General features: G+C 43.9%; 1 protein-coding gene across 4 annotated transcripts in view; it reads right to left on the minus strand.

The window, feature by feature from the left end:
- NUTF2 (nuclear transport factor 2) overlaps positions 1-25,606 on the minus strand; it is a 185,729-nt gene extending 160,123 nt beyond the window's left edge. For 2 of the 4 annotated variants that reach the window (XM_086945255.1, XM_086945257.1), the window contains exon 1: positions 25,494-25,606. The gene's annotated coding sequence lies outside the window, so the exon portion shown is untranslated. Of the gene's footprint in view, positions 1-22,268; positions 22,359-25,493 lie in introns of those variants that run through there. The other 2 variants (XM_086945256.1, XM_086945258.1) reach the window with 1 other exon arrangement.
- Between the last annotated feature and the right edge of the window lie 293 nt (positions 25,607-25,899).

Consider the following 25,899-nt stretch of genomic DNA (forward strand, 5'->3'; position numbering starts at 1 on the left):
TCGGAGATGAAAACATGGTCCCGTATGCCCCTGAATATTTATGACCGCTCGGGCATTTTCAAGAGGGTGGCTCTTCCGCGTCTGCTATACCAACTGCAGAACCACCCCTACCCTATCTCGCCACAGTGGTTTCGACAGGTCAACTCGGCGTTAGGCCAATTCCTCTGGGCCGGGGGTGCGGTGAGAGTGGCGCGCCGTACCAGTTTCCTCTCCACATACTGCGTTGGATTGGCATCGGCAGATGTTATGTCCTATTATCAGGCGTCTCACATACGGATATTGAACGAATGGTGGTATGGGGACCGGGGAGACCCAGCGTACGCCCTTGAGAGGTATCTAATGGAACCGGACAACCTACATACTATATTGTATTCGGCTGGGAAGAGGCTCCCAGTTGTTACTCAGGTGGCTTTCCGGATTTGGCGACAGGCACTATGCCGCATGGGATGGTGGAACAGACTGACGGAGGAAACCCCATTGTGGCAGAATGGTCGGTTACCGGGTCTGGCATCCCTACAGGGGTTCCGTGGCTGGGACGTGATCGGAATATCGGCGTTAGGCCATGTTATGAAAGGCACGAAACTTAAATCGTTCCAAGAGCTGAGGGAAGACTATGACATGCCCCAAACCCAGTTCTTCAAATATTTACAATTCCGTCATGCTATCTCCCCCGCTTTGGAACGCCTGGACTCCTTGCCCGAATTCAGCCCCCTGGAGGCTAAGGTATTCATGGGAGAATTGGAGGATAAGAAGATCTTGCATCTACCAGACGTTAGTTACACATTGCTCCCCTTCGCTGGATAAGCTGCGGACCGCATGGGAGGGGGACGTGGGTGAGCTGGAAGAGGAGGATTGGAGAGAAGCCCTTGCAGCCCATAGAGGAGCGGCCGTTGCCGTACGCCTACGATTTATTCAATTCAATATTTACATAGAGCTTACTATACTAGGGAGAGGCTATGGCGGGCTGGCCTGATTGCGTCCCCTGAATGCTTGAGGTGTGGTCGAGAGGTGGGCACCTTTATGCATACGGTATGGTCATGTGGTGCACTGGAAGGGTTCTGGACAGGTGTTTGGGACTGTTTGTCCGAAGTGTTGGGTTGGGAGCTTCCCCGTATGCCGCAGTTGGGCCTTCTCCATTTTACGGAACAAGTGTATGGTAATACCTATAAACGGCATTTACTGCTTCTAGGCCTTACAGTAGCCAAGAGGGATGTGGCTCAACCTGGAAAGACCCCAGACCCCCCCCCCCCCCCCGGTGGGAGTATGGAAAAAGGGTTTAGATTACTGCATGGGGTTGGAGCGTCCAGTGTTTGAGGCCCGAGGCTGCCCCAGGAAGCACTATAAAATATGGAGGAGATGGGCAGATTACAGAGGACTGTGGCTGGAGCCGCCAGTGTAACATGATATGGATGCAGAACAGATGCGCTTAGATCCTGGCTGAGGGAGAGTATACATTGAATGTTTCAAAACTTATTTTTTTCTTTTTAGGAATGTGTGGACATTGTGCAAGGGGTTAGGGTGGGATCCAGATGGGGGAAGTGGGAGAGCGGGGGTAATTGTGTTCATTTAAACTATTGTATAGATTGCCTTTCAGCGAATGTTGCTCATCTGCTCGCAGCTCCTCCGTGTTCGGAGTGCTGCGTCTTTCTTGCAATCTCTCAATAAAAATTGTTCTGAAAAAAAACGTCTAGCTTTATATATAAGGACTAAATCTAACTAACTATGACAATATATTGGACTGTACGAGTACAAAACTTTATATTACACAGAACTACTGGGGCATTGTTGTATAGCATAATGCAGGAAAAAGGTATAACAGAATATGGTGGAAAAAAGGGCATGGTATACATTCTACAGTGCGACATATGCCATTTCTCACGGACAGATTGTTCTTGATACAAGAAACACTGCCTAATGAGGTTTATATAAATTAAATAACCTGCCAGTCACATATCAACCACTCGGGGATAAAGCTGGTGCTCAAGGTGTCATCAGGATGCCAACAAAAGAAATGATGTACTGAAGATAGAAACTACTTTTAAATTCAAGGGTGGTCGACTGGGATACAACTTCATAGACTTTTTAAAATTATTATTAACTGCTCGCCTGCCTCTTTTTAACCTGTATGAAACACCTACTAGGCATTCATAAGGGACTCCTTGTATCTTCGATATGGGTTAGATCTTTTAATGTGGGTTAGAAGACCGGTACAGATGGGAGAGTGGCAGACAACAACACGGTATAGAGAGGTGTGTAGTGCACTTACAATATCAAATCCAAGACTGCTGTCTGAAAGAGTTTCATCCATGCAGTAAGAGAAACATACACAGAGCTGAAATCAGCAGACAGAAATATGACTAAAGCAAAACTTTCATAGCTACTTTAGAAGGAAAATGCTACTTACCAGTATGCATCTGTTCTTGGTATGTAGAGCTGCAGAGTCCTACACTTAGCAATAGATCGCCACCTGGTGTTGGGCTCGGATGATTGCAGGTTGTCGTCTTCTTGGAAGAAGTCTTTGTAGTCACGAGATAGGGGACTCCTCCCTTGGACAATATTGCGCATGGTCATCGACTCCATCCTCAGATTGTTTTTCGCCATGATGGGAAATGATGGAGTTAGTAGAAGTAAAGAGAAAGGATGTCCATGCGTGTGCATCTAAGTAAGAGGAGTACTGGAACGGATACAAGTCCCAGGGAGGAGGGAGGGTATGTAGGACTCTGCAGCTCTACATGCCAAGAACAGATGCATACTGGTAAGTAGCATTTTCCGTTCGAGGCATATGAGCTGCAGATCCTACAATTAGTAACAATTGTGCAGCAGTGTCTCCCCTAGCGGTGGTTGCTTGTATCCGTTGCAGCATACTGAAATAGTGTTTTAAGGACAGCTTGGCCCACTGCAGCTTGCTGCTTGGCTTGCACATCAACACAATAGTGTTTAGTGAAGGTGTGTATTGTAGACCATGTTGCTGCCTAGCATATGTCCTCTAGTGGTATATTTCCTAAGAAAGCCATAGAGGCTCCTAGTTTGCGAGTGGAGTGTGCTCTAGGAGGAACTGTTAGGGTACTTTTAGCTTTTGGATAGCATATTTGTATACACTTTACAATCCATCTGGCAATTCCTCCTTTAGAGATGGGATTGCCTTTGTGTGGGGGAGAGAAAGATAAAAATAGTTGTTTTGTCTTTCTGAAGGATTTAGTCCTGTCTGTGTAATATAGAAGAGCTCTTCTAACATCTAAGGTGTGTAAAGCCTTTTCTGCAACAGAGTCCGGTTTTTTAATAAACACTGGTAACTCTACTGATTGGTTTCGGTGAAAAGGAGTAATCACTTTTGGCAGGAATTTAGGATTGGGTCTAAGAACCACTTTAAATGTATTTGAAAAAATGGTTCTTCTATTGTGAATGCTTGCATTTCACCGACTCTTCTGAGAGAGGTGATGGCAACAAGGAAGGCAGTTTTCCATGTTAGAAATTGCAGTTCACACTTACGTAAAGGCTCAAAAGGGGGGGCCACGAGTCTTGTAAGAACCACATTTAGGTTCCATACTGGTGCAGGTGGTAGCCTAGGTGGGATTATTCGTTTTAATCCTCCCATAAATGCTTTTATTGCAGGTACTCTAAAGAGAGATAGATGTTGTCTATTTTGTAAATAGGCTGCAATTGCTGCTAGATGCAGGCGTATGGAAGAATAAGCCAAATTCGACCTTTGTAGGTGTAGAAGGTAGAAAATGATATTTTGGATGGAAACATCCAGTGGATCAATGTGATTGTTGTTACAGTATATTGCAAATCTTTTCCACTTAGCAGCATAACATGCTCTGGTAGTGGGTCTTCTAGCTTCTTTAATGATATTCATACAGTGTGGTGGTAAGTTTATGTAACCAAACTCTAGGACTTCAGGAGCCAGATCGCCAAATTCAGTTGGCTTGGTTCTGGGTGCCTTATTTCTCCATGGTTCTGTGTTAACAGGGATGGCGTGAGCCGTAATTTCTGATGTGGAACCAGTGAAAGATCCAGTAGCGTGGTGAACCACGCCTGTCGTTCCCATGTGGGGGCCACTAGTATTAGTTTGAGAGACTGTTGTCTGAGCTTGCGTACTACTAGTGGAATGAGTGGGAGAGGCGGAAAAGCGTACGCAAATCTGCCTGACCAGTTCATCCATATTGCATTCCACTCTGACCGTGGGTGTGGGAACCTGGCGGAGAATGTGGGGCATTTTGCATTTCGTGGGTGGCAAACAGGTCTATCTGTGGATGCCCCCACATTTTGAAGAATGGTTGCAGAACTTGTGGGTGTATCTCCCATTCGTGAATCTGTTGTGACTGAGGACTCAACAGGTCTTCTGTCTGATTGTGAATTCCTGGAAGGTGTTCTACTGTCAGATGTATGTTTTGAGGAATGGCCTATCTCCAAATGTTCTGTGCAAGCTGGGACAGTTGCAGAGTGTGTCCCACCCTGTTTTTGTATATAATACATGGCTGTCATATTGACCGTCCAGACTATGACTGCTTTGTTTTGTATTTGTACTTGAAAAGTTTTGAGTGCTAGGAAAATTGCTAGCAACTCTAAATGGTTGATGTGGAACGGTTTCTGTTGATTGTTCCACTGACCTGGTGTGGTATACTGCAAGAGATGGGCTCCCCATCCTGTGAGGGATGCATCTGTCGTGAGCACTATCTGTGGAACAGGGTCTAGGAACGGCCGTCCCTTTGTCAAGTTTTTGGTGTTCCACCATTGCAGTGAGCGATATGTATGGCTGTCTACCAACACCAGGTCTTTGAGCTGACCTGGAGCCTGATTCCATTGTTGTGCTAGACATTCTTGTAGTGGGCGCATTTGCAGTCTTGCGTGAGGAACTATAAAGATGCAAGACGCCATCATGCCTATTAGTTTCATAAACACTCTGGCTTCGAGAGAGGGCTGGCATTGAAAAAGGGAGACTAAGTTCTGAATACTTTGAATCCTGGGTTGACTGGGATATGCTAGAGCTGCAGATGTGTATGGTAGCTCCTAGATATTGATGAACGTTTGAAGGCTCTAGGTGCGACTTGGTGTAGTTTATCGTAAATCCTAAGTCATGCAATGTTTGAATTGTTTGTTTTGTGAGTTGCACACACTGGTTGAACGATTTTGCTTTTATGAGCCCGTCGTCGAGGTAAGGGAAGATATGTATTTGTTGTCTTCTGAGATGTGCTGCTACTACTGCTAAGCACTTTGTAACACTCGTGGTGCTGTTGTGACCCCGAATGGAAGGACTTTGAACTGATAGTGTTGTCCTTGTATGACAAACCTTAGATACTTCCTGTGCGCAGGATGTATAGGAATGTGAAAGTAGGCGTCCTTTAGGTCTAGTGTGGACAGAAAATCTCCCTGCTGTAGTAATGGGAGTACTTGTTGTAAAGTGATCATGTGAAAATGAACCGATTGTATGCAGTGGTTGAGGGGTCTGAGGTCGAGAATTGGTCTTAATGGCCCGTCCTTTTTGGGAATTAGGAAGTACAAGGAGTAAACTCCTGTTCCTCTAAAGGAACTACTTGAATAGCATCTTTTTGTAGAAGTGCTAGAACTTCCTGTTGAAGCAGAGTTAAATGGTCTGTGGACATTGGACCCTGCCTGGGTGGTATGTTTGGGGGGTTTGCTGTGAGTTCTAGGCAGTAACCATGTTGGAAAATTTGTCTTACCCACCTGTCTTTTGTGATGGAGTTCCAGACAGGTAGGAACTGTGAAAGTCTGCCCCCCACAGGAGTGGAATGCTGTAGGGGAGGCAGAGGGAAGTCACTGTTTGGGAGTGGAAGAGGAGCGGTTGTTATTACCTCTGCCTCTTCCCTTGTTGATGTTGCCTCTGTATCCTCCTCTAAAGTATCCTTTATTGGAGGAGGTTTGCGTGTTTGTTTTAAAAGATGATGTGGTCTCTGTGCCAGTTTGCTTTGCGCCTCCTCTATAGAAGGAGCGGCGAAAATAACCTTTATTTTGGGTGGATTGTAACGCACTCATAGACTTAGCTGGGTCTGTGTCCTTTTTCATGTTCTCTAGTGTGTTGTCTACCTCCCGCCCAAACAACTGGTTTTGATTGAAGGGCTGGTTCAGGATGGTAGTTTGTACCTCTGGTTTAAAACCTGAAATGCGTAACCATGCAGGACGTCTGAGATTCACACTAGTATTGACGGCTCTGAATGCTGTGTCAGCTACATCTAGTGCGCATTTAATTGAGGCATTAGATATTAGTTTGCCTTCTTGTAAGAGCTCTGCTGCCTGATCTTTGTATTGATCAGGGAGATGTTCCATTAACTTTTCTAGTTGGTCGTAGTGAGCCCTGTCGTAGCGTGAAAGTAAGGCTTGTGTGTTTGCTATGCGCAATATGTTTGCTGCTTGTGCAGCAATCCTTTTTCCCGACGCATCAATAATTTTTGATTCCTTGTCAGGCGGGGGGGTGTCACCAGAAGTTTGGGAGTTTGCTCTTTTACGTGCATTTGACACTACCAAAGAGTCTAGTGGCAGATGTCCCTTAATATTGACTGGATCAGCTGGTACTGGTCTATACTTTTTTTCTACTCTGGGATTTAGCACTCTACATCTTACTGGATCTTTAAAAATGTCCGGAGCATGTTTAATAACCCCTTTGATCATAGGTAATATTTGAGTAGACCTTTGACTGCTCAAAAGTGTCAAGTAAGAAATCCTCCTCAATGGCATCAGAGTGCATTGACACCCCATGGTAAAGGACAGCTCTGTTTAATACATGATTAAACCCAATACTATCTTCTGTAGGGGAAGGTTTTGTTGGGTAGTACTGAGGCTCAGGGATGTCTGGTGTAAAACCATATGCCTCGTCCTCCTTGGGATATTGTGGGTTGACATCCTCATCTAAAGGGTATGTAAAGTCATTGCCCCGACCTAAATCATACTCTTCGTCAGTGTGGTGTGATGATGCCGGAGATTGAACTGGAGAAGTTATAGGTTCAATGTAAGGATTAGGAGAGGAAGAAGGTGAAGGAGAGGAAGGGTGCATTGGAGAAGTTGCACAGTCCTTTTTGGCAGGAACCACAGGTGGAAGTGGTGTGTTTGCTGGTCTTTTATTATAGGGAATTGCTTCTGGTCTTTTCTTATATGGAATTGCTTCCACATGTCCAGTTTTTGGATTAATATAGACCTTTTCTGTTTAGGATCTGGTTTAAACAGTTGTTTTTGTTCCATAATCTTCTTTGGCGTCGCTTTTTTCGGTGCCAATAGAGGTTGATTAGTGTTCTTTGCCTTAGAAGGAGTGATCGAGTCCTGTGGCAATTTTTTCGGTGCCGAAGGTGGTTTAGGCTTGTCTGTATCATGCCTTGGATGGAGACTTTGGTACCGATATTGTAGATTTCGGCGTGGAGACAGGTTTTGTTGGGCCTGCGGCGCCGGAATCTGGCTTCCCTTCTTTATTTTTGGAACCGGAGGGTTTTGGAGTCGAAGCTTTCGGGTCCGGTACGGTTCTTGGCTTTGGCACCGATGTGTCTTTTGGTTCAGGTGCCGAAGGGTCTTTGTCTTTGGGCACCGAAGGGCGTTTTGGCTTCGGTGTCGAAGAATCCTTCGGGTTCGAAGGATGTTTCTGTGCCAATGGAGGAGGTGGAATTGGCACATGATGTTTTTTCGGCGCCTAGGCACCGAAGGCGTAGTCTTTTTCATCGGAGCAGAGCCCGAAGGCGGGGTGTCGGAGGGTAAATTTTGGTCTCGACTGGGCCCCATGGGCGGAGTGCCGACCGCTGCCCGTGTCTTGGGTAGTGTATGTTGTGCGGGAGGTGGTACTCACAGGTTGTCGAGATGGAATCGAATCGTCCGAGTCCTCTGCCCCCGATATGATCTGGAGAGTCTTTATCGGCGACGAGTGGAGCCCCGTCTTCGGAGTTATCTTCGATTGGATCTTCGTCCTCGGAGAAGTCTTAGACGATCACCTCCTCAAAGATGGCCTCCGGTGCTGGCGCTGATCTAATTTCGTGTCGACGGGCCCTCCGATCCCGAATAGTTTTCTTCGATCGGAAGGAGGCACAGGCTGCGCAGGTCGACTCGTCGTGTTCTGGCGAGAGGCAGAGGTTGCAGACCTCGTGATGGTCGCTATGAGAGAATTTTCTTCGACATACCGGGCATCTCTTGAATGGAGTTCTGTCCATGAGGCGTAGGCCGTACGGTGCCGATCGGCCCGCGTCGATGCACCGGAATGTAGCTGGTGATGTCGAAAAATCTATTCTATGTCGAAATAAGTTTATCTAAAGTTTCTCGCTTTGAAAATGCAGAAAAAGTCTTTTCTAGCCGGAGCGGAAAACTTCCATCCGAACCCAGTGGCAGAAAAAAACAATCTTGAGGATGGAGTCGATGACCATGCGCAGTATTGTCCAAGGGAGGAGTCACCTATCTCGTGACTACAAAGACTTCTTTCAAGAAGACAACAACCTGCAATCATCTGAGCCCAACACCAGGTGGCGATCTATTGCTAAGTGTAGGATCTGCAGCTCATATGCCTCGAACATGTATATAGGGAATCACTCAATCCAGATGTAAGCAAGTGTACAAGGAGGGCAAGGTTTTTTTTAACAATCCATAGGAGAATATGGAGCCACTAGTAACTAAGGAGTATGTGAGAAACGGCATTCAGAAGTTACCCTTGTGGGGGGCGTGGCTTGGACGCCAGGAAAATGGCGGCGTAACCCGATTGCTCCTCCAAGCAAGAACGGTCTATGAGCGCTAGGAGCTGTATTCTGGACGCATACATCGAACTCAAAGGAAGAATCAGGTGTCGGAATGTTTTCCCCAGCCACTAGGCAAATTTGAACCGATTCCATGGTCGGAGGAGGAAGTGAGCAACCCTTTCGTTTCAAACGCTAGCAAGTACGAGCGAGGCGGAGCTCAGCAACGGCTAGAGTTGTGGGACTTCCCAGAGCAGCCGAACAACACGATCGCAGCGGCCTCCCTCTTGACCAGATATTATGATACCCTGAAAATACAACGCAACAGCAAGTATACAATTCTGGTCGGCAAGAAATGCATTTGTCGTTATGCAGTGCTGAACTGTGTAATGGCATAAATGGAAAGAAATCTAGTCTTTGAAATGGCGGCATGAACTCTTTCCCCGTCCGACGTTACTCACAGCCAGCGCCCTCGCGCATGAAAACCCGGGCTGGGGGGGGGGTGATTGTTGCCAAAAGATTTTGATCTTGATAACAGCTATCAAAGGTTACTGCCACCAGTAAAGTGAAATGCTATTGTTGAGCAATGACTGGTCGCAAATACACAGGAAACGCTGAATGTATAGTCTGGCTGTGATTACTACAAGAGCAGTTTTGCAGGCACCCGATCAATATATCCGGCAAATGACGCCTTGAGGAAATCACATACTGGTCAAATAGCTCGCAGATATTGCTCTCTCATGGTACCAGTAACGGGACGCTTGTAAACTCTACGAGTAGCTCAACGCTGAGTCCCAAACATCTCCCCATCACCTTGTCCTTAAAATGGGAGACAAAAAAAATGGAAAGACTTCTAAGCCGCTGAAAGCGGAACCACCATTACCGCTATCACCTTTCAAATGGAAAAAGGAATTTGAGGCTATGGAACTCATTCTCAGCAGACTAGAGGAAGTCAAGGATCTGGCCAAATCCACTAAAGAGGAAGTAGTTGCGGTCAGACAAGATATTAGAGTCATCAATTCTAGGCTGGCAGAAACTGAAAGTAGAATAAGCAAGTTAAAGGACACTGAAAACAAAACCTGTGGAGCCATTAAAAATCTCACCCTTTGCTCTGAGCATCTCTCCAGAAAGCTGTTGGATTTGGAAGATAGAAATAGGAGAGAGAACCTGAGAATTTTTGGAAATCCAGAGAAATCAGAAGATTCCCACGGCACATGCGTAGCCTTTCTCGAACAATGGTTTACACAGGCCACAAACCTCACTTTTGCCCAGCCACTGGAGTTCGATAGGGCGCACAGGGTTTCCGGGAGACTGACGAAAGATCAAAAGGGTCCAAGAGCGATTATATGTAAACCTCTGGAGGTTCCAACACGTCGAACAAATTCTTACATTTGTCCGTAAACATAACCATGTCTTATGGAAAGGACAAAAAATATACATATCACAAGATTACAGTAAAGAGACTATGGATATCAGGAAAGCATTCCTTGCGTTGCGACCACAATTGAAGTCACTGGGACACCAATATGGATTCGTTGGCCCTGCGAGATTTAAAGTGACAATTAACGGTGCAACCCATGTTTTCTCTGACCCACAAAAACTCAGACGCCTAATATACAACCAAGATGATGGAAGCATGGAAACTACCTCACCGGAGTTGCTAGGGGCGACGGCATCTGACTACAAGTGATCAATTACCACTGGAATCGCAGATCCCACACTAATTCTGACTTTACACAGTCCCAGTACGTTCTGGTCTCCAGTTACCCGGTGACTACTGCATTCAGCATACGCACAGCCGTCTTCGTACTGTGTTATGGTCCTTGACTCTGACCACTATTTGCTATGCCTAAGTTACTGTATTCAAGTTGTGATTCTCCACTGCTAAACTGATTGCTCGGTTCTCATCTCGTGTTTAATGCTCTAAGTTCATATGAAAGCTACACATCCTATTTACCCAAGTAAGGTCGGTCTACAAGTTACTACAGATCTACCTGCCACTTATAAGAGATTTGTCTATGCAATCTATCGACAAGATGGAAATGTTGGTTCCCTGATGAAGTTCGACTTGTCAGCAAGTTATTCTCTCTTGTTTAGAAATGTTAATGCAGTTCCTAAAGTAATTTGACAGTGTGTTGCTTGGAGGCGATCTCTTGGTCGTTCCCGAGTCGCCATGTTCGTTTTCTACAATTGGGGTGGGAGGGATGAGGGAGAGGGTGGGGGTGGAGGGGGGGAACCAGTGTCAGGGGATGGGGGGGGGAATGTTGTGCTGTGCTTTTGTTTACACTCTTTATTTTTTGCAATATTCTTTGCTGTGTTTCATGAATCTACTAGTGCTCTTGCCTACTCTGAGGCCAATACTTATGCATTAATACAGGTGCTCCGCGCACATAAAATACACCTACTGATACAGTTCGGAATAACTCAAGTAGTTATTGTGGTTGTGGTCTTGTCTATGGTAATAATACTCTGCATCCTACTTCCACTATGGGGCTCCTCAGCTGTAATGATCCGTGGGCTGCTCGGTTCAATCTCTTCTCCTGAAAGATTTGACTGTGCTACATGATGGCAGCCGTCATTGACACACCTATAGGGACAGCGAGAATGGTGAATCTTAAAATTCTCTCATTAAATGTGAAAGGCTTAAACCAACCGGTCAAAAGACAGAAAATATTAGACTACCTACGCAGACAGAAAGGAGACATAGCCTTACTACAGGAAACAAGTTAGAGGCTAAACACTTCCATACACTACGTAATAAATTCTACACGGAGTTTGTAGGGTCTGAAGCCATCACCAAGAAAAACGGGGTCGTAATACGGATAGCAAATAAAGCCAACATAGATATAATTTCTTCCTCAACGGACTTAAAAGGTAGATGAGTGACGGCGAAATTAATTAAAGACTACACTGAATTTTACATTATAAACGTATATGCACCCAACTCATACGATCCTTCATTCTGGTCAGGATTAACAAAGCAATTGGAAACCATTCCGGATACAGCGACCCATATCCTCGCTGGTGATTTCAACCTCCCGCTAGATCCCACCCTAGACAGGGACTCTAAATGTAACTTCCGACCCAACAAGGCCCACAAAGATTTTACCAGGCTCTGCAACAGATTTAGCATGACAGATACATGGAGACTACAAAACACTGTTGGCAGGGACTATTCCTTTTACTCCCCACCACATGACTCTTTCTCTAGAATAGATTATTTATTCATTACCAAGAATGCTATTGCCAGGATTGAGCACACAGGTATTGAACCAAGGGTGGTCTCAGACCACTCCTGCATCTCGCTCACTATAACAAATGTAAAGCCAATGTTACGTCAATCAATCAATGTGGCGACTTAATGATGCCATCCTCAATGATGAGAAAAACAGGGACACCGTAGGAGCGGCCATTAAAGATTACTTGGTAACCAATAAAAAGGGCGACACCACTGATTCCATTAGATGGGAGGCTCTTAAGAGTACCATTAGGGGCCTATTAATAAAAACAACGTCTGCTGCAAATAGGAATTACAATGCTGCTTTACTAAAACTAGAGGAAGACATCTCACAACTGCAAACTGAATATCAAAAAGATAGATCTGCTGCAACGCTTAATAAAACTCACAAACCAAAAATATGCTTATAATAAATTGATAAGTGAGAAAGCAGTTATCTGGCTGGACAGAAGGAAGAGGCTTAAAATAGGCGAGTCTAACAAGGCAGGGAAGGGGTTGGCAGCATACCTTAAATTTAAAATACAAAAAAACATAATCAACTCCCTGATGGACGACAAAGGGATACCTAATTCAGACCCACTCAAAATTGCAGAACTGTTTAAAGAATTCTATGAGAAACTTTATGCCAAAAATAATAATGTAAAGATAGAGAAGGTGGGACACTACCTCACGAAATGTGATCTACCAGCACTCTCTGCGTTGGAGCGAGAGACCTATAATAAGCCGATTTCTGAATCGGAGGTCTCAAGTGCGATGAGATCATTGAAATGTGGGAAAGCCCCAGGACCCGACGGGTTTACAGCAAGGTTTTATAAATGTTTCTCTGACTCACTTACGTCACCAATATTAGACATGTTCCATGAAATAGGCGAGACAGAGGAAGCGACATGTACACTAGCCGAAGCAGTCATAGCCGTTATCCCTAAAGAAGGGAAAGACCCTAAGCTCCCAAAGAATTATAGACCTATCTCGCTAATTAACCTGGACTGTAAGCTTTTGGCCTCAATACTGGCTCAACGGATACAGAAAGTCCTTCCTACACTTATACACCCCTCACAACCCGGTTTCCTTAAAAACAGGCTTTCAAGTGACAATACTAGAATTTTGGCACATGTTATTGAAAAAGCAAAATTTCTATCAACACCCACTACAGCGGTAACACTTGATGCAGAGAAAGCCTTTGATAAAGTAGACTGGTCATATCTAGAGGACGTCCTGCACAAGTTTGGCTTAGGTCCCTTTTTCATCAAACTGGTAATGTCACTATATGCCTGCCCTACGGCGAGGGTAAGAGCGGGGGGGGGGGCTTTCGTCACCATTCAAACTACAACAAGGGACTAGGCAAGGCTGCCCTTTATCCCCTTCACTATTCCTATTGGCGATTGAGCCTTTTCTCTATCAAATCCGCAACAATGATAACATTCCAGGGATTCCCTTCAACGACTGCATTGTCAAACTCACAGCTTATGCTGACGATGTCTTAGTGCTGACTGAAAGAGCTGAGGAAGCAATACCTGCCCTGCTATCCACCATACAAGAGTTTTCATATGTGTCTGGCTACTCCCTGAACAAAGACAAGACTGAGGTCAAGTTGTTGAACAACTTGGGTAGTAAGGACATACTAGGCGATTCCGGACTTACCTGGCAACCCAACAGTTTTAAGTACTTGGGTTTAGAATTCGAAAAGGACCTAATCACGACCCTAAAAATTAATGAAGAACAACTTCTTAAGAAAATAAACAAACTTCTCGATGGTTGGTCTCCAAAATATCTCTTGTGGTGGGGAAGGGCGGAAACATTAAAAATGATAATTACTCCCCTAATTAATTACTTAACAAGCATGCTCCCAATGACTTTTTCAGAAGATTTTCTACAAAAGAAACAAAATATTTAGTGCGTTCTTATGGCAAGGGAAGAAACCCAGGGTGGCTATGAAAAAACTACAACTGGCTAAATCACAAGGTGGCCTAGGCCTTCCCAATTTTAAGAACTACCAAACTGCCTTTTTGTGCAAACAAGGGGTATACTGGTTTGTTGAACCCTCAAGCTACATACCACTTTGGATTGAGATAGAGAAATCCATCATAGGCAATGACCCTCTCCCGACGATACTCACCATGGACTTGTCACACCTCACGCATTCCAAGTACATTCTGCTTAACACTAGAAGAGCCCTCCTTAGATTAGACCAAACGCACAAAACTGGCCTGCAGATATAAAAGACGACCTCATCACTATGGCATAACCCACACCTCAGGATCAACGCGAAATCACCCTTCTGGGATCACTGGTCAGCTAGCGGCATCAACATGGTCTCAGACTTGTACGAGGGCCAACTACCGCTACCGTATTCCACGATCCAAGCTAAATATAGCCTCCAACCAATAGACTACTATGCCTTTCTGAAATTAAAAGCGGTCTTGTCCACCCGATCGTTTGCACCCTCAGAGCCTTGGCTGAAATCAACTCTCCCACGCCTACAATATGCAGGTCACTTTGTTTCGAAAGCTTATAAAATGCTTTTACCTACACTAGGCAAAGCCCACAGGAAAAACAAGGTTAAATGGGAACAAGAACCTAATATTACGGGAATAGACCTTGATTGGGAAAACCTTGAACCCATTCGATAAAGTATGTCTGCCAACAACAAAGATTCAGAAATTATTGCAAGTATCTATTGAGTGCAAGCAGAAACATGCCTCAAGTGTGGTGAAGTTAGTGCTAATGATTTGCATCTCTTTATATTGTGAACTGCCAAGTCCATGGCTGTTTGCATGAGTAATACCATCTCAGAAATCCTAACCTAGGAGACAGAGATCAGCAACTGTCTGGTTATTTTCAGAATGTCTGATTATTATTTATCTAGGACAATGATCTAAAGGAAATGGCTGTTTACTTAATTATGTTGGAAAGGCAACAGATATGCATGCATTGGAAAAAGCAGCATGTCTGCAATTAGAGATTAGGTGCAAACAGTATACAACTGCATTAGAGAACTATTCTGGTAAGAAGCAGTCCCTTGAAATGTGGCAATCTTACACTGACTGAGCCAGTGTAAGTGATGAGTCCTCAAATATATATATGGTCCTATGATTACATGCATTTTGAATGGACCTCACGGGACTCAAATACCCATAGAGCATCCAAGTAAAGAGGGACACAGCAACTCTAACAGGAAATAGGAGATGGCAAATGAAGAGCATTTGAGGGGTATAAGAATTAAAATATATATATATTAACATCTAAAGAGTTCTCTAATCCAGTCTGCACTCCAGGCACCAGTCTCAACTTCACCGGCTTCAATTCGGAGAGCAAAAAAAGAAAATAAAGAAACAAACTTGCTAGTATACCTTTTCTGGACTATCTTCCTGCTTTCTCCACTGCTTACCTCCATATCACCTTATTTAGTAAGGGGATCACTCAGATGGAATCCAGCAGTACCCGGTCCCCCATAACAACCTCTTGTGCTGGCTCCTCAACTCAAGCAATGTAGCCAATCAGAAAATAATTTGTCTGTGGTTACACCACTCTCCTCCTCAGAAGGTGGATGGTCCTACTCTTCTCAAAGGGTCACTGGCTGCTCGGAAAAATCAGGTACACTACTCTTAGCAGTGCTTGAACTCTGAAAGCTTTACCCTGTCGTCTTAGTCAAAGTCCGAGTGAGTTTTCCAAACCCACCAACCAGGAGCGGAGCACACTACACCGGGCAATCTCCAAAATGACAGAACCAACCACTGTTTATTCTACTAATATTGGAATGAGATCAGGTTTTTGTAATTGCAACGAATGGCACTCTACTGCACAATAATAAGCCATGTAGCACACAAAATAGATCAGAACTCGAACAAATAAATTAAAAAAAAATTAACAACCCTGCAGGTCTAGTGACTTGCATAATTCACCCGACCCAACTGTAACGCGCTTGCCCATAAACTGGTTTCAAATTCTGTGGTCCTATGTAAATATTTTATTTCATCCAAGTCACTTTTTTCTTCATTATCAAAGTTAAAAGCAACTTCAAATAGGAGAGTTCAGCTTGTCTGCTGTAGAAAAACTATTTTGTTGGATTTAATAGACTAATCCTTTGCTCCATGTAGAATAAAAATCTAATCCACATAAAGGGTACACATGACCCCCATAAGCCTCATCAATAGCAGTCATCAGTGTGGGGGCAGGAATGTTTCCAAGTTCGTATTCAAAACCTCACTTTTAATAGAAACATTATTAAAGCATGGTGTGATAGTGCACAGTCATTTACAGACAGCACGATTCTATTTAAATTGTGGAAAACGTTCCCACTGACATGCAATTTTACTGATAAAACTATATAAAGTACAAACATTAACGTAGAAATTGGGTTTCAGAAAATATTTATCCTTGGCACATTACCAGGCAATGTGTTCCGATTTGTTTTAATCCCGTTCAAATACTCGTTTCCCCTTAAAAAAAAGAAAGTTTCCAACTACGGAAATATTTATGAAATCTTTCTACAGTTAATTTACAAGCTTTTTAAATGTGTGCTAGAAAACAACTGACTTCCTGTAGCCTTGCATTTCAAACCGCACCAATGTCAGACAGTTCACTTTACTTATATTTTTCTGACTGCAAAGTTAGGTTTTTGTAAACATGATCTCCAGGCTAAAATAAGGAACAATTTGTAAGATGACATAAATTGGCGTATGAACGCACAGCAAATGTAAGCAGATTTAAATGAATCTTAAATGCTCTTCCATTGTCTGAATCAAAAGAACACCTGTTCATTGTCAGCTGGAGTCTCTCGTCAGACTGGGCCAGTAGTCCCAAAAATAGCTTGTCCTTATAACATCTGACTCGCCATAGCTATCGGGCTAGCAGATTTCTCAGGCCTGTAGATCCCAGGGTTACGTGCTTAATGTTTATGGAGACTGGGCTTGGGTGAATATTTTATGTACATTTTCTGTTGGGAAAAACTCAATAAATGTGTTATATAAAAAGGGTTGGAGCCAACTGACGACTCAGTTTCAAACCCTTATGTGTTTTCACCTTAAAACTCCACACAAATCTCTAGAGAAAGGCACATCTCCTTAGCCAAGAGACTTATTTAATACTAAAACCCCATGTTTGCACCACAATAGATCTTTGTTTTCCAGCCGAAGGGCAGACAAACTCAAAGAACCAAAGCAGGCATCACCTTCTCAATTTACATGTTCTGAAAATAGTTACTTTAGTGTAACTGTTTACAAGTTCCTCATACTGGAGTTACTTTAACAGTAGGCTCTTCCACTTTTCTCGCAAAGCCCTGGGCAATTATTTGAACGATTTTTTTTTAACTATTTAAATAATACAACCATGCATCTCATCCTATGTTGCTTCTTGCACTGCAAATCTTTTTTCGAAAACATTATCAGAATCCCTTACATATTTTATTAGATTATAAGTAAATACTTGTTTGGCTTAAGCTACTTTCACAGCGTACAAGCAGACAGCAGAAAACCTTGCAGTCCAGTACTTTGTGTCACATCAAGCTCAATTAAGTACACGTATTTCATGCAAATAATTAAAGAAAAAATACTGTAGTATGTGTAAACCAATGATTTTTTCTCAACTATGAACTAGCAGTCTCTACTTTTCAAGACTCACTTTAGACTCACTTTTAGAACAGAGTCACTACTGCTTTGGAACCTTCCTCCCCAAGCTTATTCCGAGGCACGCCAAAAAAAGAAACAAGACTGACACAAGCATATGTCCTTTGCATCTGTGGCCAGTATGCTGAATCAGACCGTATACTGTGAACTTCACGCCCCCAAAACACTGAAGTAGCAAGAGCACTCTACTCTGCGACAGCTCCGCTGTATTAGATGGAAGGGATGGTAAAGGCAGTAAACAAGCGGAGAGGTATATCTAAAAGCAAACACTGGTAGGGTAACACCAGCAGCAACAACTAGAGGGTGAGGAAAAGAACATTCCCTAGTATGTTGCTTGTTAAGGACAATCATTTGGTATGAGGTGGCCCCGTATGCAAAGGATAGGAGGGAGATAAAGTGTTGATAAGCAGTAAATAAATCAATGGAAAACAGACAGACAAAGGGAGGCAGAGTTCCCCTCCAATTCTTCATTTTAAGGACTTTCAGGGGAGCACACTTATTAGCACAGACAGTGCAAGGATTAGTCAGCCAAGATGAAGCAGCATTCATGAACCCAGATCATGACAAATAGGGGTACATTTGCTGAGTTTAGGGGTAGCTGGGAAACTACCTGGTGGTGCAATGACAAATGCAGATATGCTCTAAGACAAAGTACAAGAACTAGAGCACCTTATCAATCCCAGGCTTCAATAATCCACCTGTACATGGCTACTTCTCAAAGCAAGAAATCTGTGCAAAGTCTAGATAGCCGGGAAAAAAAATAGTAACAAGAAAAATTTCAAGCCCAACTCAATCAAATCTTAAAAAATAAAGTTAGCTAAGCTAATAGGTCTGGTGTTGGGTTGCCAGTATCTGTCTTTGTGAATGCCTATTTTGTTTAGTCATGGTTTTTGTAAAACTTTGTTTTTGAGAGAGTTGCCGCACCATACCAGGCCTCCCAAAAAATAATAAAAACCTTTACCAGTCCTGCAGGTCTAGTGAACTGAATAAGCTACACCACCCAACTGTAATATGCTTAAGCTATAAAGCATCTTTACTGGATTGCTGATCCGACCGTGTGTGAGTGAGCGGATGGACACGGATCTCGCTTCTAGATCTATAGACTGCATTCAATGTAATAGATCGTCCGATTAATACGGCGACCTGAGTCTTAAGGAGCGATTTACGTATTTTCCAGCTCTCGGAGGTCCCCTTCAGAAATATTGCGGGAACCACTAGTATCAACGACTGGATTTGAACAGTCCACTACGCCTGAAATAACTTCCACAGCGATAACCCAGGGTCTAAATTCACGAAGAACCTTTGGCGCTTTGCCACTGCCCCATGTCCTAAAGAAGACCCACCCTAGACCCTCAACTAAGGCGTCCATAGGGTCGAAACGTCGACGATATTGAAACCACTGGACCAGTACAGGATATCCAATTTGATTTCAGCCAACGGTTGAAGGTTCAATTTCCAAATTGAACCTTCAACCGACTAACCCGGTTCCTGGCTGCCGACGGATTCCATTTTATTCCGCGGCTCCCGCCACCCGATTGGGGGTGAACGTTTATTTATTCCGTTACCGAGGGACAAGCCTCTACACCATGAGGCGCTCCGGCATTTAGAGGCTTAATTGCTTTAAGGCTTTTCATTGTATCTGTCCTGATGATGGACCCTGAGATTTACTAGGGGTCCGAAACGCCGTCGACTTTGTATGCACTGAAACCGAATTTTGATTACTATTGGATGCCAAGTGCATGGTTGAAATACTCTGTACATTTGTATTGTTAATAGAGTAACCTGATTTCGTCTTACAAAGCCCTTCTTTGCTGTCTATATCAACCCTTTGTACCTGCTCTGTTGGTACTGGACACAGGCTTGTGGTCCACACTGGTTGATTGTTGGAAGGTATTGTTATGTGATTTGAATACATGAATTCTGAGTAAAAACTCTGAAAGACCACTGTCCGGCTGGACATGCCTTTCTAAAAATATAGATTGACTCCGTCTATATTTTATTTTTTGCTGAAATTTCTCAATGTTGGGGACCAATGTTGTTTGATAAAAAGTATGCTCCCCGAGGTCCCTGCTGACTAATTTTGGGGTCCCTTGTTGTTGGAATTACCCTCTTTCTAAACAGCACACTGACACCTGGAAAACCGCTGATGTCGACGTCTACAAGCCCTTACAGTGTACAGAGGACCGATGTTTCTTTAATTGGACGGAGCCAGACCTGGGACCCGCCCACCATTCACAGGTAAAACCCGGCCCTGTAGTCTCACAGGTGTGTGTTACACCCGGAGGAGGAGGAGACGATTGGCGACTGGAGGAGAGCGAGGACGGAGCGGAGTGGAGGAAGGACGAGGAGAGCGAGGACGGAGTGGAGGAAGGACAAGGACAGCGAGGACGGAGCGGAGTGGAGGAAGGACGAGGAGACTGAGGACGAGCGGAGGACGAAGAAAACAGTCGTGAGGACCAAGGGCTCGAGAACACAGGAGGAAAACCGAGAGAGGAGAGAGGCTGCAGCGACACGCTAGGAGGCCACCGGGAAGGCGCATCGCCCAGCCACACTTCCCAGGAAGTGTGGCTAGGACAGGTACGGTCTCGTTTCCTGGGTTGGGCGGGACATAAGCGGGACACACCCCCGCCCTGATTAGCTTCGAGACACACCCTGTGCACGAACCCCCCCCCTCACCTCACAAGTAGCGGGGTAGTTAGTGGGCACGTGTGACTCCTCACTCCCTTTCCTGATATAGAGAACCCAGGTCGTCAGACTAACAGCGGTTTCTCTTTCTTTCCTGCCGAGATATACTGGTCCACGTTTGACAACGGCGGAAGCTCGGACTACACCTCCCAGACGACACCGGGAGCTGAGACGGCGGGGAGCCTTAAGAGAAGCAACGGAGGACGCTGAAAACCCCCTCCCTTACTATCGAGTGCCGGTCCAGAAAAGACGGCTGTACAAAACAATAAAACCTGCGTTACCTAAAACCCCATTGTCAGTTCAGTGGATTTGTTCGGCACCCCACCCGAAACCCCACACAACCTAAGTGGATTACTGGGATAATTATAACTAAATACTGGAACTGGCCAAAAAAAGACTTCTCCCCCCCCCCTCCCTTCACTCACTTGTATATAATCACGTTTGAATGTCACTATTTCACTACATGTCACATTATATTCACTTAATTGTATAATGTGCCCTTTTTTGGAAGAGTATTTGTAAATTGTGAATAAGCTTTGATTGGATAATTCTTTTGTACAAACAGGGTACTTATTTATGAATGAAAAATAATTCATAGATTAAAAACGGATGGTTACCCTGAACGCTTTTGGATTTGCATTGTGAGCAAGATCCTTTTTGGAGCACTGTCTTAAGTAACCGTATGACTAATTGAACTGTGAAAAGATGTAATTCATATATTGAAGTAATCAGGTTGAATACCCGACGGAACCACTGTTTATACTAAATAAGCTATAAAGCAGACTCAAAAAGTGTGATTCTAGGTTTATATTGTATGTCACCAAGTTGACTTTCTTCATTATCACACATAAAAGTACCTCCAAATAAGTGAGTTCTGCATGCCTGCTGTACAAAAATGATTGTGCTGGATTTAAGAGACTAAAATGTGGTCCCATGTATAATAAGAATCTAGTCCACATATAGCACTGCTCAGCACCATCGTTAAACAGTTCACTTTATAAAATCATCTAATATTGCGGTCAAAGAAAAAAAAAGTAAACCCAAAACCCCAGAATAAAATTAGCACCAATTTATATTAGGAGAGAAGACATTTAATCTTGGTCTTTGAATGCACAGCAAATGTGACAAGATAAAAAGATTTAAGGACATCTGTGTTGCTCATTCACTTTCTGAATGACGAGCACACTCGTTCCCTGCCAGCTTGGGGCAACTAGAGTAGGAGGGGTAGGGGCCCTCGTGGCAACAAGCAGAGGAGGCTATCTCAGCCCCACTCATAACAGAGTGGGGCACCCTTGCACCAAGTTGAGCAGGACTACCCTCTGGCTGATTTGAATAGCGGTGAGAGGACACCCTTGTGCAGACAAGCAGCGAGAGTTTTGCTAAAGAGAGAAGGGAAAAGAGCAACCCTCAGGGTGACTGAAGCAGGAGGTCACCCTCAAGGTGGGGCAACTCAAGCAAGGGGCAGTGACCCTCAGGTGGGAAAACCTAGCATCAGGACAACAAGTGCATGGGGTACTCTGACATCAGAAAAAAAGAGGCAAAGTACAATTAGGTTGAAAAACAGTAAATGCCTTTTTCTAGATGAGAATAAACAGAAACTGCGGTTCCTGTCGACTAGTACAGCTAATACTGGTAATTATAAGCACAATTGCAATAGAAAAGGGTTAAGTCGATATCCAAAGGAGAAGAAACCATATACTACTCAATGATAGGTAATAGCAGTAGTTATACATATATCAATGAAATTCTACAAAAAATATGTATATAGTGAAAATGGAACCTAGAGAAATAGTGACATTTTGTGACAAACACGTTTTCCAAGTAGAAGTAAAGTCGACCATCAAAAATGATAAACAATAGACGCAGCCTCCTTATACAATAATAGGGGCTGTTGATTGGTTCGCTTATAATTATTGACTGCGTTTCGCCCCCTAGAGCAGTAAGGGGTCTCTTCAGGACCGAATGATGTAGAGACATCTATAATTAAAGGAGGAAAAGGATAGCCTAAGTGTGAGCACTGGCACAACTGCAAGGTTGTACTAGACAATATGAGGTGGGCTGTACCTGAAAAGGAGATGTCTGTCAGCGTGACAAAAGGGCACCACAAGGAGGTGAAAAGGTAGGAAGGGTACTTGCATGGTACACATCCGGGCGCTACAAATGCAGAAGGGGGAGAAAGGAAAAATTTAACATCCATATTGAGTTAGTTCTGCTAAACAAGTAAGATTGTTTTTTCTAGATGAAGAAACTTCCATACGGGGGCAACAGCAACCAAGCAGCTTGCCCAGATGTGTCCGGACCAACTATCTCCACACGCAGCTTAGAACTCTTGATTTTACACACATCAAGAATTCCAATGCCACCAGCAGCACGAGATTTAACACACCTCCCTTTTTCTATAAAAATAACTCAAAACTAAAAAAAAAAAAAAACTAAAAAAAAAAACAACCTGAAAGGAACACGAAATTCAATTAGAACCAAAATAAGAACTTTAAACCAAGCCTAAAGATAACAAAGAAAAAAACAGTATAAATAACTTCCTGTACACAACGATCTCTAAATTTGACAAATAATCACCTCTCACGCCTCAAATGTCTGCTCATACTCTCACCACACTTTTCTGCGCTATTCTCCCTCGTCACACTTGAAAATGGTACACCGTCTCCGGAGCCCTCTTCGACTCATGCATTCCTCTGCATTTTTCCCAAATTAGCTACAAGTTCACAATTCCACCATTGACAATAAGTTCATTTGACAGCACACCCATTGGCGCTACTCATCAATCACTTGCACAGATCCATACTTCAGATTTTCCTTCTTTACCATGTTGCTGGGAAACTTCATATGAACAGATTCACTCACCACCCAGTTTTTGCTCTTAGAACCATGAATCTTGTCATTTCTGCGTACTCCTCACCTGACTCCTCAAAATGTAATAAGGAACTTCAGTGAGTATCCTCCCATGTTCACGATCCAACACAACGTTCAACCCATAGAATTTAAATAAACATCTGGGAAACAACTTATCACAGGCCTTGCGACCCTTTAAAGTCTTAAATACAGTGACCCCAAAGACACTACTGGGGAGTATTGCGCTTTACCCACAATGTAGCTTGCAACAAATCCTACAGAAAAAGACCAGATGTGACACTACCTCTGATTGACTCAGTCACCAACCTGATTTATCTTTTTAACACAACCATTATTCTAAGGATGATATAACTACACCACTTATGTTTAATGCCGTCATCGTCAAGAAATTCTCATTTCAGTACAAAGGAAGTGTAGCCAATTATCCGACAAAAGTTCAGAAAGAAACCCTTCTCTAAAAATTTTTTTTTTTAAAAACACCTGTAAGAATTGTATTACAGCTTTACTGTTGGGTTCTCTCACAAACCTTACCTCAAACCACTTGGAAACAACCTGCTAACACAATCAAATATTTCTGCTGAAGTGGTAAAATGTGAAAAGGACGTGGAAAGTCTACTCTTAATGGTTTCCAAACCCCTTCAGGACACTCCGCTTGTCCCAGAGTTAGTTTCCTGCACAACAAGCCCTAGTCAGTGCAACAGACAACACACCTTTCAATTCAAATTTCCACATCTGCCTATGCCTGCCACCAATACTTTTCTGTCAAGCTTTTTTTCTTTAGAAATCATACCTAGATTACCTTTGTAGCTCATTTTAGGCAACCTTTTTCTAAATGCACCCAGACGAACCATTTTGTCACCCCCAAAATGAAACCATCCTGTATAGAAAGTTAATTTGAATTTTGCTGTAAGGTTCGACAATGGTCATTAGAGAATTCTCACGAGGCTAACCTTTAACAACAAATTCCATAACTTTAGCCAGCTCAGTATCCTTGGCAACTTCATATCTCCAGTCTGCCTCACTAACTTGATTGCTCTCAGACAAACACACACTAGCACCCAAACATTCATTACCTACTTCGCTCTCCATATCGGGGTAATCATCCAATACAGGTAACCGAGAGAGACAATCTGCCTTTTTTATTTCTCCCCCCCCCCCCCGCGATATGTTCAATTTCAACGAGGTGCTCCAAAAGCTTGAAGCTAAGGAGCACCAATCAGGTGATTGCTTTAGTAGAATAAACATTATTGCCACTCAAAATGGAAACCAGGAGTTTGGATCCTAACGTAGAACTAATTTTGTACCCCAACATGGCACTTAAACATCTCAACAGTCCAAGTACAAGCAAGCATATCCTCAATGACCTAATATTGGTGCTCATGTACATTCAAAGTACAGGAAGCAAAAACAATGGTATGATCACTGCTATCCCTTCGCTGTGTCAAAACTGTACCCAACACCACACCACTGGCATCAACAGTGATGCAGTTTCTTTCCAGGAACAAAATGAGTCAATAAGGGAGCTTTCATGAGAAAATTCAAGTACTTTCTCCTGCCCCCAAATAAAGTGGGTATTTTTATTTAACAATCTATACATAGGTACAGCAATGGTTGAACAATTATCTATGTACAGATTGTTAAAGAAAAATACCAAGTTTATTTGCGGACAGGAGAAAGAACTTAACATGTCTATTTACCGTGCAAGGTAAATGACAGCGACAAGGAGGGAAATGAGAAAACAACGCTGCTTGGCAACAAAAATACTACAAGCTGAGTAACGTATTGCAGCAGGGAACGGCCAAGTTCAAGGTAGGGTCTGCTCTTGAGCAGGACAGTAGAAAGCAGCCAAGTGAGGGGCTGAAACCGAGAAACTTCTGCATTAACACTGAGGGAACGCAACACTAATGAAAAGGGATCCCTGTCTCCTAGTAATTCAAGATTCGAAACCCCAAAACAGTTCCATTACCACCGACACGTAATTCAGGCTCCACCCATTGCCCCCGCCCTTACGGATTCTCAAATTTTCATTCCACCATACTCTCCACACCCGAAAGTTCTTTATTTTCGAAACTCTTCCTCATAAACTCCACCCAACAATCACTCCCCAGCTTTGCTTCTTTGCACTTCTACATATAGCGACTCCCGCTGGTCCTATGCACCCCTGAACCCTTTGTAATATCCAGTGCCTCGGTCACCACCCTCCCTTCCACGCCTGGATGTGCCCGGGAACATGGATGAGATTGAAGGGCCAGGCATGTGGCTGTCTCTGAAAAGCACTAAGCTCGCCCTGAGGCCCTGTTGGTCCACATGCAACTCTCTTCATGCCATACGCCCTGTGCTCTCCCCTTCTGTCCCAATGCGCCCCCCGAAAGGCGCTAGACGGCCGTGCAAGCCTCTCCCCCGGGTGCAGACACTCACCAAAGAGCCTCGCACACACTCCCAGACCAGTTCTCCAGTATGGCGGCGGCAGAGCGCGCGCTGCTACCGCCCCTCCCACCTCACTCTTCTGCTTGCCGTACCTACGGTCTGCACTCAGCCAATCCGTAGAGATAAAGTCCAAAAGCCTACTGGGAGTTGTAGTTTATCGTAGGCGTGCCCGGGCCGCAGATTAATAAAACAGAACTAGAGTGCCGACGTTGATAGGAACGGAGTGAATGTTAGTGGACTTTGGACGCCATGCTGCTGGAATGGGAGCTCTGTAATTCACTGCAGTGTGCTTGCAATGTGCTGCAAAGTTACGCATGTTGTTAGTTTTATTATTTTTTGTGCCTCTAAATGTAAGATCTGTTGTTTAAGACGTGCGATAGAGTATGTGTTTCTGTCA

This window comes from Lissotriton vulgaris, chromosome 12 (assembly GCF_964263255.1).
Source record: "Lissotriton vulgaris chromosome 12, aLisVul1.2, whole genome shotgun sequence".
NCBI classification, from domain to species: Eukaryota; Metazoa; Chordata; class Amphibia; order Caudata; family Salamandridae; genus Lissotriton; species Lissotriton vulgaris.